General features: G+C 40.1%; 1 long non-coding RNA gene across 1 annotated transcript; it reads right to left on the reverse strand.

The window, feature by feature from the left end:
• Positions 1 to 2,445: 2,445 nt before the first annotated feature.
• On the reverse strand, positions 2,446 to 6,124 carry LOC123087063 (uncharacterized). Its single transcript, XR_006441221.1, has 3 exons — positions 5,214 to 6,124; positions 4,339 to 4,576; positions 2,446 to 3,343 (listed from the first exon to the last, which is right to left on the reverse strand). It is a non-coding gene; the product is annotated as an uncharacterized lncRNA (long non-coding RNA).
• Positions 6,125 to 6,328: the final 204 nt, after the last annotated feature.

The following is a 6,328-nucleotide window of genomic DNA, read 5'->3' on the forward strand; positions in this document are numbered from 1 at the left end:
AGATTAGGGCTTGGCGGTGGCTCCGTATCGTAAAACGCGATGATTTCTTCTCTCTGATTATTTTCTCCCCGAAAGCCAATATATGGAGTTGGAATTGGCGTCGGAGGGCCACCAAGGGGCCCACCAGGTAGGGGGCGCGCCTGGGGGGGGGGGCGCCCCCACCCTCGTGGAAGGGTGTGGGCCCCCTGGTCTTCATCTTTGGTGAGGGTTTTTTATTGTTTTTTCTAAGGTGTTCCATGGAGTTTCAGGTCATTCCGAGAACTTTTATTTTCTGCACATAAAACAACATCATGGAAATTCTGCTGAAAACAACGCCAGTCCGGGTTAGTTCCATTCAAATCATACAAGTTAGAGTCCAAAACAAGGGCAAAAGTGTTTGGAAAAGTAGATACGACGGAGACGTATCAACTCCCCCAAGCTTAAACCCTTGCTTGTCCTCAAGCAGTTCAGTTGACAAGCTGAAAGAGAAAAAGAAAAACTTTTACAAGCTCTGTTTGCTCTTGTCATTATAAACATGAAAAGCCAACATTCAAGTTTCAGCAAATATTATGAACTAACCATACTAACAATAACACAAAGGTCTCACAATTACTCATATCAATAACATAATCAGCTAGTGAGCCATAATAGCAAAACTCGGATGACAACACTTTCTCAAAATAATCATAATATGATATAACAAAATTTTATCTCGCTAGCCCTTCCTGAGACTGCAAAACATAAATGCAGAGCACCTTTAAGGATCAAGAACTGACTAAACATTGTAATTCATGGTAAAAGAGATCCAGTCAAGTCATACCCAATATAAACCAATAATAATGAATGCAAACGATAGTGTGCTCTCTAGCGGGTGCTTTTTAATAAGAAGGATGATGACTCAACATAAAAGTAAATAGATAGGCCCTTTGCAGAGGGAAGCAGGGATTTGTAGAGGTGCCAGAACTCGGTTTTAAAATAGAGATTGAATAACATTTTGAGCGGCACACTTTTGCTGTCAACGCAACAACTATGAGATGACGATATCTTCCATGCTAAACAAATTATAGGTGGTTCCCAAACAGAATGGTAAAGTTTATACTCCCCCTCCTCCACAAGCATCAATCCATGGGAATTTTGTTTGCAGTTATTTTGATTTAGTTTGCTCGAAACAACGAGTGCCTCCAACATTCAATGGGTCCCAGGGGGAGTTTTGTTTGCAGTTATTTTGATTTAGTTTGCATAAAGCATGGGACTGGGCATCCCGGAGACCAGCCATTTTTCTCGTGAATGAGGAGCGGAGTCCACTCCTCTTGAGAATAACCGCTTAACATGGAAGAGAAGGGCAGCCCTAGTTGAAACATGAGCTGCTCGAGCATACTGAACAAAATTTCATTTGAAGGTTTGGAGTTTGGCACATACAAATTTACTTGGAACGGCAGGTAGATACCGCATATAGGAAGGTATAGTGGACTCATATGGAACAACTTTGGATTTTAAGGAGTTTGGATGCACAAGCAGTATTCCCGCTTAGTACAGGTGAAGGCTAGCAAAAGATGGGAAGCGACCAGCTGGGAGAGCGACAATAGTTGTAAACATGCATCAAAATTAATTTATACCGAATACAAGCATCAGTAGGATATAATCTACCATGAACATAAATATCATGAAGGCTATGTTGATTTGATTCAACTACATGCGTGAACATGTGCCAAGTCTAGTCACTCAATTCATTTAAAGGAAGATACCATCCCATCATACCACATCATGGTCATTCTAATAGCATGTTGGCACGCAAGGTAAACCATTATAACTCATAGCTAATCAAGCATGGCACAAGCAACTATAATCACTAAATGTCATTGAAAATATGCTTACTTCATAATAGCTAACTCAGGAACGATGAATCATCATATTTACAAAAACAAGAGAGGTCGAGTTCATACCAGCTTTTCTCATCCCAATAAGTCCATCATATATCATCATTATTGCCTTTCACTTGCACGACCGAACGACATGAATAATAATGAGAGTGCACGTGCATTGGACTAAGCTGGAATCTGCAAGCATTCAAGTCAAGAGATAAGACAAGTAATATGGGCTCTAAGTTAAATAATCATTCATGCATACATGAGCCACTAGGCATTTTCAATATGGTCTTCTCGACCCCCAAAGAAAGGAAAAGAAATAAAAACTATTTACACGGGAAAGCTCCCAACAAGCAAAAGAAGAACGGGAAATATTTTTGAGTTTTTCCTTTTTTTAATTACTATAGCAAAGAAATAAATTACTACTATTTTTTTTGGTTTTCTTAAGGTTTATTCAACACACAAGAAGAAAGCAGGAAAAAGAAAAATAAACTAGCATGGATATTACGGTGAAAGAGTATGAACACCGACATCTAGCAATGAGTATGTGTGAACATAAATGTTAATAGACCATGATGGCGCGCGTTGCCGCGCCCGTATATTTTTCCAGTAGAATGATAGGAACATTTGTAAGTATAGAGGATCAAAACATGCGGGATAAGTTTGTAAAGATGATATATGTATTAGAGATTAACAGAAGGGCAAATTCTAGTCGTTGATAGTAAAGGAGTGCAGAGTCGTAACAGCATAACACCACTGCTCTGCAGACAACAATACCATTCATACTTGACAATTATTTTGATCAGCCAATATTATGTGTATCAATAGAACAAGGATATATACAGAAGAAACAGTCTTTGTAAGTCAAGACCCCAAAATTTTGTTGACTCTCACCCTACAGTTGGATGGATAACACTCGGATTGTAAGCAAGTTCGCACTTCATACATCAAGGTCATGACAATTAAATATTGCATATATGGCATAATTTCTTCCATTACCTCCAATTAAAAAAAATAGAATAAGGTGTTTCTCAAATTGGAAACTTGCATAACATCAGTATGTCGTCGAGAGAATGGCAGGGCTTCCACCATGATGGACCATGTTGCCTTGCCCATACTTTTCAATGATACAATAATCAGTAAGCTTGTAAATAAATGGAAATGAAAGCAAGCATAAAACTATAGAGATATAAAATGGACTAAATCAAGTTACTTCATAGAAGTTTTCCCTTTCCTTACGAAATACAAGGCACTCCAACCAGTAGTAAGTAATAACACAAAAGAGAAAAATATTGAGCTGGGAGGTCTATTTTTTTTATAATTGTATATGTCCATCTGTACATCGAGTTGATTTATACTCGCTACTGCCTACTGAACTATGAATATACTCCAAAGCACATGGAGTATGAATATAGTTCAAAACACATATGAAAGTTAAACCATGATCAGGAGCAGCAGCTGGCCTTCACTGATTGGAGGAATGGCAGATTGACAGTAATCTGAAACATGATTTTGCAGGAAATGGGAACAAACATCAATGTAAGGATGAACTAAAGCCAAGCAGCTGGATGGAAAACTATGGTTTCGCGTAGTACACTACTTCATGACAAGTCCACAATTGCCGAATCTTAATTCCAAGCGTACATTTCATTATAAGATGTATGCATATACCACCGCTCAATGATCATTATACTAATTTCCACATAGAAGTAAAGTTTTGCTAATTTTACATGGACTGAGATTTTGTTCAGTCGAGATACATTTCCAAAAGGTGCAAACTCTAGAAGTAGCATCAAACATTATTTCTTACACTTGAGAAAGTCAAGATATATAGAAAATGTTTCACAAGTGCCAAGCCAAACCTAAGTTATGCTCATGTCGTAATCAAGTAGGAGTATCCAGAGAATGCGGATTACATAGCAAGGATATTCATATTAATGTTTACATGTTTGTTGGTTTGTGGTCTTCCATTATAACTTTGAAAAAAATAATTATCAATTTTTCAAACATACACCCTGATCTCCTTACTATTTGCTAGTTGGCAGAACTCATATAGTACACATTTACATTGATGGCTGTATGCATATGTTTATGTTTTTGGTTGGTTAATTGATTTTTATGCTCTCAGCTCTATTATATCAAGATTATGGTCTAAACCAGATGATGTACAATTCAACTAAGAATGGCACGAGGGAGTCTTATAATCTACAATGAAGATTATAAGATTGCTTGCTTATTTTAGATGAACATAATAACCTTGTAGGCAGTGCTTAAAATATGGAGGGGCATAAAGTTTCAAATGAGTTAAACATTACAACATTATTAATCCACCCAAGAATACGTAGACAGATAGGAGATGTTCAGCAAATCATAGAGCCGGCATAGATCGCCCCAACAGTGATAAGATAGATAGGCAAAACATAGAAGGACAAAAGTAAGATAGCTTATTTGAATGATAGGGAGATCACATCTCAGACAAATTAGGATAGCTTACTTGCAAGACTGGGAGATCCTTTCATCCCAAATAAATCATCTCTCTGCTGATGGCTAGAATCTCGCTTCACAATCCAACAACCTAAAATTATCACAGAGGCTGGCGGCTAGGAAGAAGGGATGATCGCCAGCCAAGACGGATGGAGATGGAGCTGAATGTGCAGTGGCACCATGGATCGAAATACCACCCCTTGTTGAATGGACACCATCTTGTACCTTCACATGTCGATCTGATAGCTCTGCATGAGAAGGAACAATAGGTCAGATGAGACTATATGGACACGTGTGGAGTAAATAAAGAGCACCAATGGATGTGCCTGTAATTATCCATCGCCGGCAAGTGGCACACGTCGATCAGTTGCCATTAAAATCTTTTAACATCGGTTATTTACCACCTTGATTTCCTGCAACTAATCGCTGCTCATGCGGTGACCCTCTCGCCTGTATCGAATGGAAAAGGCATAGAATCGCCAGGCCAGCGTGGCATACATGGAATAGTTGACCCATACGCCTAAATAATCGACTGCGGATTTTGTTATGTGAGCATCGGCCCAGCTTGTATAGCACTTGGTGTTCAGCACCAAAGCCCACACATGATTCGAAGTACTCCCTCCATTTCTCAATATAAGTCTTTTTAGATATTCCAATAACGATTGGATACGAATGTATATAGATGTATGTTAGAGCATACATTCATTCATTTTATTCCGTATGTAGTCCATATTGGAATCTTTAAAAAGACTTATATTATGGGATGGAGGGAGTACATCCAAGGGTCAAAAATGTATAGAAGTTAAGATAGAATGGCTGAACACGTTGACAACCTGAGATTGATAGATTAAGCAAGGTTTATGCGAGAGGAAATTATTTGTATACCTCGGAGAAGCTGCTGCAGTATAATTTCAATTAGGGTAAATGGGAAACAAGTTCAGTTTCTGTTGGGCTTTAATTCTTGTGGCACTTTATGATAAGACGAACAACCTCTTGTCTGATGCCACCTCTAAAACAAAAACAGTTATGCAATTAGTCCAGGGCGTTTCTGCAGGGATGAGTTCGGTAAGAAATCACATGAACTCAACAGAACTTGAAGGTTTCCCACGCACAAGTGCTCACTGTCGATTGACTCTATGATAAGACCTGACAACGGCTGCTCTGAAAATGTAAGCACATTCAATTGCCTCCTAGTTAGTTTTAGTCCTAAACTACAAAAGAAAACGAGAATAAGATTGCACTCAACTTTGACAACTTCAGGTTCAGATTTCTTGAAAGATATTGATCATCTTCTGTTGCCATTTACATATAAGGCCCCACTTGGATTGTCGGCTGCCTCCCAAATACCTCCGTAATCGATACAGACCTCCAGCCCTCATTTCTATTCCAGACGGAAAATACACTGCGGCTGGTAATTTACACCTGTAAATTAAATTCGGGTGTATAAACTTACACCGAATCCAAGCAGGGCCTAAACAAGTTAGATGTAGAATAAACTTGGTGCAGATGAAGGAACGTGTCCAGCGGCGTACCTCTGACCGGGTGCTCGGGCGAGTTGGATCTGGCAGCAACACTCCCAAGGACTACAACTGCTGTGTCGGAAAAATCAGGTACTGGCTCCCGTGGTGTGGTGCCGCAACCGACCTGAGGTGGAGCTCGTCGCCGTCATGAGAGAAGACAAGAAAAGGAGAGGGCGGCCGAGGACTGAGGCACGAGGATCTGCGAGCCAAAGGGAAGGACATCGATGGCGGCGGAAAGGTCGTGGGCGAGAGAGGAGAGATCCACAGTGGGAATCAAACGAGACTACGAGGTCGTCGTAAAGAAATGAGATGGCTTTGATTTTGTTTCGGGAATAGCGGCCCGTACATATTTAGCCCAGGAGCAGCCCATGCGCGAGAGGAGGGTGTTGGACGGCTGCCAATTTTGTTCAGGGAGCATCTGCCCAGCCCGTGTAGCGCTCTTGGCGGGATTGAAGTTGCATCCAACAGCTAGAAATGCTG

Source organism: Triticum aestivum, chromosome 1B (assembly GCF_018294505.1).
Source record: "Triticum aestivum cultivar Chinese Spring chromosome 1B, IWGSC CS RefSeq v2.1, whole genome shotgun sequence".
NCBI lineage: Eukaryota > Viridiplantae > Streptophyta > Magnoliopsida > Poales > Poaceae > Triticum > Triticum aestivum.